Below are 12,596 nucleotides of genomic sequence, written 5' to 3' on the forward strand. Positions count from 1 at the left end.
GCTAGGCCTGCACTGCCTTTTCAGGTACTCCATTTCAGTCTGTACTGTTGCCTATCATACTGGCTTGAGGCATACCCCTATACTACAGATGTTAGCTTCCAATTACACGCATATTAGTTTGTGACTTCATAGCCTACCCAACCCACATCACACTGCCTGGCATGCTATAATCTGTCTGCATAGGCCTGGGGGAAGTTACTCATATGCCTCTTCAGAGGGCATGATACAGCATTTGTTTATGTTTGCATTTGTCTACAAGTGTCCTGCTGGCTGTGACTGTTAGGTATGTGACCCCCCCCCCCCAACTGGTATGTGTGAGTGACTTAATTTGAGTCTGTGCCATTGAAATGCTGTCATGGCTTAGTGGTTCAGTACTGTGACTATAGTGCATAGTATCCTGAGTTCGTGCCCTGTCACAGCTTCTTATTTTCCTGCTGGGCAGACCTGACTGGTTAAGGAACAGTAAAGCAGGTGTGAGTGTGTTTACCCAACTTTGCTCGACTTTGCCCAACTTTTCCCGACGATGCCCAACGTGGCTCAACATTGCCCTACTTTGCCCAACATTGCGCTGGTTAGCGTGGTGCACAGCTACAAGCAATTGAATTTTAATATGCTCAATACTGGTAAAATGTGCTTAGCAGTGCGTTATATTGCTTAAAATAGGGTACTCATGCCTCAGGTGGTGCTGCAGGGCTGCCTATGTTGGATACACATAGTACACTCCCTATACATGTTTGAAAACAGGTAGTGTCAAGTTAGGCATCCCTTTAACTGTATGTGTGAGTCAGAGAGAGGTGTCATTTCCAGGGTTCCTACTGAGTCAGTTTATGTGCTATGCGTTGCCTCTTTGCCAAGGCCAGGGCATACTGGGCCCGCCTCCTTCTGCCTACTGGGGCAGGCTCAGGTTGTTCCTCCTCCAAGTCACACTGTGTTTGTGCAGGCCTTGGCAATGGTGGGGGGCTGTTTGGCCCTGCCCCATGCTGTTCCTACTGCAGCTGTTTCCGCAGGATCATATTGTGTAGCTTGGCACATACCATAAAAATTTGGGTACATGTAGTTGGTGAGTACTGCAAGGCTCCATCAGATGTGCCCAGGCACCGGAACCATGACTTGAGCATCCCAAACACATGCTCAATTATGTTTCTTGTTTGTGCATGTGCCTCATTATGGAGTTCTTGTTCAGGTGTGTGTGCATTTCTGATGGGTGTCATCAACCACAGCACCAGTGCGTATCCAGCATCCCCCACTAGGTGACCATCAGGGATGTCCCCATTGGCAAATCTCTGGTACAGCTCCATCAGATGCCAGATGTGGGAATTGTGATAGTTTCCAGGGCAGCCAGCACACACATTCATTATTATGCCCTGGGCATCGCATATGACCTGGCAGTTGATGGAGGGGAAGCCCTTGCAGTTGATGTAGACCCTACCCCGCCCATTGGTTGGTGCTTTGATGCATATGTGCATGCAGTCTATTGCACCCACTACCTCAGGGTATTCTGCTATTTGGTGGAAAAGACACATATTGCTGGCCAATGCCTCACAGGAATTGGGGAAATATACGTGGTCCCCGACATGTGCTGACATGGCATCCAGGAACTGGTGGAGTACCCTGGATACTGATGCCTGTGAAATCCCCATCATATCACCAGTTGGTCTCTGGACGGTACCTGTAGCTAGCATTCTTATACCAACACATACTTGATATCCACTGGGATGGGTTCCCCTCTGTTGATTCTGTGTGTGAGGCATGCCCGGCACAGCTCAACAATTTGCTGCAGGAGGTCTCTGTCCACCCTATAGCGCTCCACTATCTCCAGCTCATGTAGCCCCTTGTAGGTTACCCTGGGTCTGTGCACTCTTCTCCATCTTCTTACTGTGGGTTGCTCAGCAGCATTCGCAATGGCACCACCCTCAGCACCTTGCACATGTTGGTTTATGATAGCAAGAGCAGCCCCTAACATTTTGTCTGACTTAAGCTTTTTAAGCTTTCCCTCTTTGTATACTGCAGTGTTGCAGAGTTCTTGGGAAAAACAGGGGGGGATGCTGTTTGCAGAGTTTAAAGTGCTGGGCTGGGCTGGGATAGTCTGCTCCCTGTGCAATTGGCTGATTCTGATATATTTTACCTGGCAGCTCTGCTAGTTCTCCTTGGTTAACTTCCTACTACTTCTTTTCCTTCCTTTTTCCTTTCTGTTTCAGCCCAAGGCAGCGCTGCACAAACACAAGCACATGCACGCACATGAGCGCACATGAGCACACATGCTGTGTGCATGTTTGCAAGAAATTTCCAAACTTTGAACAGTATGCATCTTTGTTTTCAGGTTTTCAAATAGGACAACTGTAGACATGCCTCTTGCAATCCTGAGCAAGTCAGGGCAAACACAAGCCACTGTGCTCCAATTAGCTTACAGACTTTCTGACATACCCCCTCATGATGTCACCTATATTCTACTCTACTACTCACCTACTCCTACACTTATACTCTTGGGACATGGCTCACATGCTGGGGAAAATTTGGGATTTACTATCCTTATCCTCATTTGCATAGGATTGCCTACTAACGCATGGTTACATCTCTCACACTGAGCTTCCCCCCCCTTAGCAACCACTACTCAGTGGCCATGTTGTCTTCAGCCTGCCATTCACCTGCATGGCAGTATAAGCTTTTTAGTGAAAATGCCTATTTTTGGCTATTTTTAAATTATTTTCTTGTTTTTTAAAGCACTGCACATTTGTGCGGTGCTGCGCTATGCTTAAACATCAGATATCGGGTAAAAAGAAATTAGATTTTAATGATTTTAAACATTTATAAATGCCAATGGCCTTATATTTGGCCATTGGCATGCTTCCTCAACTGTATGTATCCTTTATTTGGAGCTGTCATAGCTCAGTTTAGCTATTTGCAGAATGGTACTCCGTTACCAACTGAGTACATTTCTGCAGATAACACTAATCTTCCACGGACAGGTTAGTGTTTCCTGGATTGCAAATTTACCTCATTTGCATAGCTTTCAGATGCAAATGAGGTAATTTGCAAACCATAATACTGTCCGTGCAAAAGTAGCTTTAGCAGCTCTCGTGCACGCCCCTGCCTGCTATACCTGGATCGCACGGCTGACATATTGCCGCCGTGAGCTCCTACACTTTTCTTGCACTCTGTGCAAGCTTTCGTAAATCCGGCCCTATGTAGAGAAAGGAAAAAGAAATAAGAGAATAAGTGGAGATGTAGATAGTGAAGAGAGGTTTCTGAGAAGAACTAATAAAGTTAAGAGGGTCATATATTGATGCTTTTTAAATAAAAGTATGGATTGTTAAATTATTTTTAAACAAAAACATAAGAAAGAGTATATAATATATTAATATATAATATTATATAATATATAATGTTGAAAACTGTTTTGGAAGAATACGAAAAGAGCATATAGAGATTTAATTTGACAATATTATATTTTTTTATAAACAAAATCAGTACTGTAATGTACAAACATAAGTTTATTACAAGGAAAGGGAGAATACTTTTCTACCTTTTTGCAAGAGAGTGAAGTATCAAGAAAGCAGGATGAATTTTATTAAAAAAGATGGCAAGACTATTGTTTATGGTATGAAGTACATTGTAGTGGAGGTGGAAAATATATTATGAAATTGTATAGAGAAAAGAGGGGTAGGTACAGAAATTAAAAAAAATGAGAAAAGAGTTGTGGAAGGAATTTGAAAAATAGAGTCATCTGAATCTAATGATATTCTGCAAAGTATTAAAAGAATAAATGTTCCTGGTCCTAATTTAATAAATATATGAATTTTATAAAGAGATGGAGGATATAAAAATAGTCATAATAAAAATTATGAATAAATGAGTAGAAAAATGCATTAAAGAAAATTAATTACATGAAAGTACTATGAAATATATGTATTTATTTATTTATTTATTGACATTTGTTTACCAGGAAAGTCCAACTGGACACTTAGGAGACCTAGGGAGAAAAGCTCAAAGTTATCACATTTAATGCAACCAATATTTGCAATAACACATTTTATAATACAGTGTCAGTCAATACATGACAATAGTATAATAAAATTGGTATTGATATTGACAAGCACTACATTTATACATGCATGCATACCTACATACAAATATTTCAAGCACAGGCATTAATGCCCTTCTAGCTTGCCAATATACCAAAGCATTTGTTCCCATAATAAGTATCCAGGCTGTTCTTAAAAATATCTAGACTAGTACTTCCTTTAATGTAATCTGGTAGTCTGTTCCATGCATCAGCTACTCTGACAGGGAAACAATTAGTGCACTTCTCATTTCTATAGGATATTCTACATAGGTTGTCTGATGATTTTCTAGTACTTTTTTTAACCCCGAACATTCCCAGAGGTAGTTGTCTCTAAATGCCCTATGCACCTGAATAAGATCTCCTGTTAGATATCTATAAGAGACACTGTACAATGTGAGATATTTTAGTCGTTCTAATAACTGAAATTTTCACATCAATGGATGCCCTTGGTATAGTTATGCTGTACTTTTTCCAGTATATTCATGCTTGTTTTCTTATAGGGTTTCCATATTATTGTTATTCCATTCTCAGGTTTAGGTCTAATCTAACTGACAAAAATGACTTCATCATTTTTGATTTCCTAGATTTTATAAATATATAATATATTTATAAATATGTTTTACAACCTATAGTTCTATACTATAACTATCATTAACCAATTGGTTGATATGATTAGAAAAACTCATAGCTGAATCTACCCATATACCCAGGTCTTTAAATGAGTCTACAGTTTCAATCACTGTATGCTGTATTAAATATTCACCTTTCAACTTATGTCTCCCAAATCACATATGCTATGTTTTTGATGTGTTTATCAGCATATTATTCTCCTGTCCCCAAATGCTCAATTTAGTCAGGTCTATATTATATTATCAAAAAGACAGGTCAAGGAATGACACTTAATTTGAAAATGCCATTCAGTAAACTGTTCATAGTGAGATTGCAGTACAGTGAAGACTGGAAAATTTGCCCTTTCCTCACTGTAGTGCAATTTCGGAGTTGGTATATATAATTAGCGAGGGGTGTGGGGGATACAGACCGCCACATGAGTGAATTTGTAAACAACATTTTTTATGTAAGTGCCATTCCCTAACCTATCTTTTTGATAATATAATATAGACCCAACTTAGTCAAGTTAATTTGCAGGCATGCCTTTTCTTTAACACATGTAATCAGTTTAGCCAATTTCAGGGCATCTGCATATAGACAGTAGAACATCTCAGATGAAAAAGTTAGGTCTGAAAGATACAATCTAAACAAGTAAGGGCCTACGACAGAGCCTTGTGGGACACCCTGACTGTAACCAAGGATTTCACCTATCCAGTTGCTGTATGATATTTGCCATGTCCTATTTCTAAGTCATGCAGCTATCCATCTTATCAAGACTACATCAATATCTAGTTGCACTAATTTATTGATCAGTGTTTAGCATATGACCCTGCCAAATGCTGAAGTTAAATCTATGTAAGTTACATCACAGCACATTTTTTCATTCATAGTTATTATATTGTTATAGAACATCATGTTGCAGGTGGTGATAGATTTATTTCAGCATATGCATGCTGATATATGGTTTCAAGTCCCAACCTATCCACTTCTGACAATACGTTATCCAGTATTACCTTCTCCATTATTTTTCTTCAACATGAAAGTAGACTTAAGGGTCTGTATGACTTTAGATTTGTCCTAATCCCCTTTCCTGTGAAGACAGGTTTAATAAGCACGTGTCCAATCTTGAGGAATCTCTCCATATTTATATGACCTAGTGAATAATAGATATAATGGTACTATAAGTTTTTTGTTGAAGTGTTCTCATGTCATTGTTACTAATTCCATCTCTTCCCTGTGCTTTGTTTGGATCCAGTTTGTGCAGTTCTTTTTTATATAATCTAATTTAATTCCAGTGTCTGGGGTTACCTGGATGTCAGTAGGACAACTTATCACCCCTTTTCTGGAGCCAAACTGTTTTGCATAAGATTTTGTAAATATATCTATAATCTGTTGTGTTTGACAACAAATTTTAGAATCTGCCTACAGTTTATCAGTCTGTGTGTCTTTACTACTTCCACATCCTATGTATCTGCAAAAAGGTTTCCTATTATGCTCAATATCTTTATATAAATTTTCTTCAAATTTTTCTTGATCTTGTCTCACACTATGCTTAATCTGTTTGTCCAGCTTGTTTATTTCAGTTTTCAAAGTTGTAGTTCAGCCTTTCTTCCATTTCTTATATTTTTTGTCTCTCAGCTTATCAGATATCTTATTTTATGGAAATATTTCCCCTGGATGCTGTATGCTTAGAACCTGATCTTAATAAGCCTTGTACTGAGATTTTCAGATAGAAGAGTGGCATATAAGATACATAGAAGTAATTTAAGAAATACAACAGAGTGAGGTATTAGAGGAGATAAGCAAGTTTGAGTGTTATCAGAGAAGTAATGATGGAATAGTAGTTTGGTTGTGCTAATTAGAAGTAAGTATGCTAGTTTAAGAATTACATTAAAGTGAGAATTCGAAGAGGATAAGCAGGTTAAGTGATTCAGTGCTTTAAATCGAGGTATAAGAAAGGAGACAAAAGATGTTAGGGAGATATGTCCCTGATGAGAAGCAGGGACAAAGACAGGGGGCAGAGAGTAATTCTTCAGTAATAATTTGGAAGGATGAAGGTGTGTGATAGACCTGACTGATGCAGACATTTTATTTTAATGTCTAGCTACACTATTGGAATACAGACTGACCCCAGTAGCCCTTTTATGGTGTGTGGATGGTATGCAGATGTTTAATATTTGACCAAAGTGGATGATCTTGAAGACAGTATTGGAGTAGGAAAATAACTGCTAGGCAGACAGATGGGGTATGGATGAGTTTATGTATGTTTCATGTTAAACATTGTTGGGCCCAGTAAGGTTTGTTGCAAGTGAATCTGACAACTTTGTTATAACACTGTTATGAAAAAGGGTGAAAGGGGTAAAATTCAGAATTGGAGACCATTAACTTTAAATAATACATATTATAAATACTTTATTAGAATTATATAGAAGTGATTGGGAAAGTGGTACTAAATGTAACAGAAGAAGGGATTTATGGAATAGAATGTAAAATATCAACGATGAATTATTTATAGTAAAAAAGGTAATGCATACTATTAAATAGAAAGGAAGTGATGGTAGGATTGCAATGTGGGATGTTGAAAAGAAATATAATTCTATTCATCACTGAAAAATTACAAATATATTGAAAGGCTATGGGATAGTTATTAATAGTATAAGGATGATATAAACATTATATGCAAATTGTAATTTCAGAGTACTTTTGAATAGATGGTTTGGTAAAGAGATTTTGAAAGGGAGAAAGGTTAATCTGTCCCCTGAATAGTGTTTTGCTTGTATGTTTTATGTGATTGATTTGACAACAATAGCAAATGGTACAGAATGAATTAAAGAATGTATTATGGAAATAGGGTAGCATATGTTTAAACTAGGATTAAAAATGAATACAGGTAAGTATAAGGGATTTGGTGAGATGGTTAAAATAGCATGGCATAGTTTTTCACGTCAGTTACATTTGGGAGTGTGAGTGTGACTGTGTTTGAAAGGTAATGGATTGAAACTATGCAGGAGATTAAAAATGTAGTCAATATGTGGAAATCTTTTCAATTATCTTTTTTTTTTCAAACGGGTTTATTTGGTATATTATTTTTCTTTGGAAAATTAGGTTATTCGGGTGGAGTATTTTTATCATCAGTCAGTCATCAACAAATGTTAAATAAATAAAATAAATTTACTGAAAAATGGAAAAATAATTACGGGAGTTAATTATTTCATTTATTTGGGATTCACAGCTTAATCCTAGTAAGAGGGATTCAGTTTACTATGATACTGAGGATCATGGGTTAGGTGTTCAAAATCAAATTGTGTTTTTGCCATCTCTATATATGTATTAGATTCAACCAAAATCTAGTAATGTATTTACAAATTATGTTGGGAAAATTCTTTGGAAAAAGTATGAAACAGGAAATTAATATGTGGAAAGCTTTCAACTTATCTTTTTTAAATGGTTTATTTGGTGCATTATTTTCATTTGGAAAATTACGTTATTTGACTGGAGCATTTTTATTTCCTAGAGAATTGGAAAAACATTACTAGACATATTTTCCTTTATATGGAGTTTGCAGCTAAATTTTATTAAGAAGGGTATACTTTACTGTGATGTGAAGGATAGTGGGTTACATCTTAAAAAATGCATTTTTGGTCTCTCTACATACGTACTGGATACTAACTAAAACTAGTATACACGCAGATTGTGTTGGGAAATTCTTTGGAAAAAAGTATGAAGCAATTTAGAAATTGAAAGAAAAAAGACAAATTTCAGGTAGGGAGTGAAGAGTATTGCTAAATGATAAAATGATGTGGTAGGAGATGGAATGGAGGTATAAAGAATAGGAAGCATGACATGAGATGGTTTTGGAGATATTCTATTATGTAAAGCCTTGGGCCAATAAAGGATGATTGAATTAAAAGAGCAATAAAATGCAGACAAGAAACATTTAAAGGTGATTTATAATTATAAGATTTCTGGTGGTGGCTAATGTTAAAACGTTGCTAGTAAAGCCTGAAATGGAAAATAAACAAAAACAAAAGATAGAATGTGTAGGGTGCATAATGTTTCTGAAAGTATAGAGCATTTTAAAACAGGATATGTAAAAATAAAAAATATATTTAAAAAGAGGGTATTACATCAAATTCGTATGGATATGATTATTAATAGATTTTATGAAAATCTAGTTTTAAACGGTGTTGCTGTAATAATTAAGTTAACTGAAGGCATAAGTTAGATTGTGTGGAACATGAGATATAAATAATTATTACATAACCAAAGTCTGGATGTATGTTTGTTTTAAATAAAATAAAGGAATGGTTATGGGATAAATGGTGGGGGAGAAAAAAGTTATTACTTTGCTTTTCCTTTGGATTTGATGTTGATTATTTGAATTTAATTGAATTTATTTGAATTACGGCACTTATGTTATTCAAATGAAACATGCTCTTTTTGATAGCTGCAATGGGATCTTTTACTTTCACCTTAGCTACCACCAACTTAAGCAATTTGGACCTTGGCTTATCATACCATCTAATGGAAGAATATACAGTACAAGAGTAGGCAAAAAAAATTGCATTGTCATATTAATTAATTAATATAATTGCAAATTCAAAAACCATGATATGTAGAAGAAACTAAGCAATGCTCCCTTCCTTTCTTTAAGGAAATATCTACTTTATTATATTACAACAAATAAAAGTAGCATACTACCTGCTGGTAACATACAACTTTACAGTCTGGTATGGAATAATTTAATTTCTTTTTGCTTTCTGTTTGCCATTTCTCCAGTTCCAAAAAAGGCAGGAATCTCATTTTTCCAAATATAGTTGTGATACACAATCATGTAAAACAGTGAAAGGTTATAGTTTTACCTGACCAACTACATGTTGCAGTAACTTATTATTGCCATCTATAGTCAGAGTGTAAACACAATAAAGACCATTTCACCAATACCTGATATTTGAATGATTTATTTTCATGGTGTGGTACCTGCCATGTTTAACCTGTCTCAGCAAAACCTCGAGATATTTTCAGAGTGGGTAAAATGGACTGAAGAAGAACAGGATATAATCTGACTGATAAAAACTTTAGAACACACGTGTGATGTGATACCTTTATTGAAACAACATAGATTTTGCAATACAGCTATTTGAGTTTTAGACCTAGAACAAACCCTTCATCAGGAATTGAATATATGAGATAATATTGTGACTGTTTGCCAAGTAGTTACTTGGAGATCTATGATGAATTGTTTGCATAATGAATCATATCTACTTAGATTCAACACAATAGCTAAGAAAAATTCTAAACAGATTACTTAATACACGTTATGTAAAAATGTTTAAACCACTTAATTCAAGAAATCCCACGGTGCTTCAGTGGGACGTGTCTTCTCTGATTGGTCATATACAGGTAAGTAGTTTTTCTAAATTGGCTGTGAACTTTTTTTTTTTTTCTTAGAAATTAACAAAGCATTCTTTTAATGGTAGCTCATTAATCTTACATGTTGAGAAATTGATGAAACTCAGCATAAGGTCAAGTAATAGAGCATGAAACTGTTGAAATTCTGGGCATGTTAACCAATTGCATGATGGATGTTGAGATGGAAATGCACTCCTTGAAGAAAGTTGGGAAGTATCTGCAAAAACAAGGAAGTAAAGCTGTTATTAGAGCAGTCCTCACTGTTATCAGATGGATTAATTGTGTGCTGAAGTAATTTGTAGATAAAGTATCGAATTTTGGTGGTTGAGTAACTGAACAACAAGGAATTCATACTGGTACTGCAGCAACATAAGAAGAAGAATACATTTATCAGTTTGAAAGTGAAGGCAGCAATGTTCTGATACAAAGAAACTGGGCAAAAAGAGGGGGCACAAATAAATAATATGCATATGGCAGGAATCCCATTGATAGGAAAAACAAATAAACTGTGCCACAGTTATAATGGACAAGGTGCCAGTCTAGAAAATGTGAAAGTAGGTTGTATTAGAATAGAAAGTGCATAACATGATTTATGGATAGGGCCAGAGAGGGTATCTGGCAACTTAAACATATTCAGTTGCACATCCAGACTTGATTTCTGGAAGGTCAAACCCTGAATGCATTCATTTCAGAGAGGAAACAAATGTGCCCGGTTCCTGACAGTTATATATAAATGTTATGTAAATATGCTGATGCTCAGAACGTTGTACCCAGCCCTCTTTCAGATTTTTTTCTGCAAGGAAAGGACATTTTTCTTTGAGCATTATATGCATTGAACTGTGTATATGAATTTGAAGTATTTAAGTATTGAGTGTTGATACACAAGAAACACTGAACTATGTATATAAGTTTGAGTCAGAGCGTTGATTACTGATTTCTAGCAGGAACACAGTTAAGAGACTTTTGAGTATGGCAGAATAATAAAGGATTTGTAGAGGAAAGGTTGGCTTCCCAAGACCAGTGTTTATCTATTTAACAGAAAAGAATGCATCAAGGACAGAAGGCAACATAAACAAGTATTAATTCTCCCACAGACTATAGGGTATTGATGAACTTTGGAATTAAAATGTTAGTTGTTTTACTTGATTTTACTACTGTAACTATATACATTTGTAATGCTTCCTTATCCTGTCAATAGTATGCTATTTGCTATGAGATAAGAATGTAACACAATAATAGGTTTCTGTTTTATTTTATAAATAAATAAGCATGACAGCAAACATAAGAATCAATGCATTTAATATAATTCAAATAGATTCATCAGGATCTTTTAGGGAAATATGCACATCAAAGAATAGTCACAGATAAATAGAACTTTCAATCCACTAAAATCAATTAAATAATACAAGCCAATAAAATAAAATAACTAGCCAAATGCTTCACACCATAAGTAAATAGTACATCAAGAATAAGACACACTTTCAAGAATAAGATACACTTTCTATGTCAAACCATAAAGTTACCAAAAATATCAAAAAAGTATACCAATGATTTCTACTTCAGTTTCAATTTAATAAGATTAAGAAAAAGTATAGTAAATGTTAATGTCAGTCTGTTTTGTGGTATTCTATACAGTTGCATTATTTGTAAAGCATTTTATTATCATATACTTTTCATAAAATTCTTACAGAAATACCAGAATAACAGCTACGAAGGAAATAGCAAGATGAATTTTCATAGCGGTATGTCCATTCATATTGACTATGTCTGTCAGTCAACTCTCCACTCTAGTTCAAGCATCCCATCAATTATTGCAATACTCACAAGGTTGTAGAAACACACCAGGGCATAAACAGCACAGTTGACTATTGCAAACAAAAAGTTACCCACAATATCATATGGTACATAATGTACTACATGGCTTTCTGGTATTATATGATCATAAGTAGTACAATGCTCACAGCAGATTGTACAGGTGTTGAACATAATAATAGGATATATTGTTGAACTAGGTATTTTAACACAACTGGAGACAATATAGTCAGCAATATAATTTCCCTTTCTAAAGGAAAATTTATGAAATTGAGGTAGAATATTTTTTTCAAGTTCATACCTTCCTTCAGTATTTCCTTAGACTTTCATAATATTTTAAGAATGATTATATCAAAAATGTATTAAACTATAATAAATATAAAAAAGAAAAGTAGCAACGCACACACAAGATAAATGCTCCATTGTCTAATAAATATAAGTTGTAGAATTGTTACCATTGCTGTATTTCATAAAAGTAAAGTGTTGCAAGCATTTTACAGACATCTTCAATCAGAATTTCCAAAATGCATTTGAAACAATGTTATATCATAGCCCCTTTGAAGGAACATATAATTTTTATAGCTTTAATTAAAAAGTCTTGTACCAAAATACAAGTGGACTGACATCTGAATAATGGGGTGGGTGACCAACTGTGACATACATATTAGCTGTGATATCTGTAGCTTTCCACTATGTGTGT

The sequence above is a fragment of the Protopterus annectens genome, chromosome 5.part1 (assembly GCF_019279795.1).
Source record: "Protopterus annectens isolate FY-2018-M chromosome 5.part1, PAN1.0, whole genome shotgun sequence".
NCBI classification, from domain to species: domain Eukaryota; kingdom Metazoa; phylum Chordata; order Ceratodontiformes; family Protopteridae; genus Protopterus; species Protopterus annectens.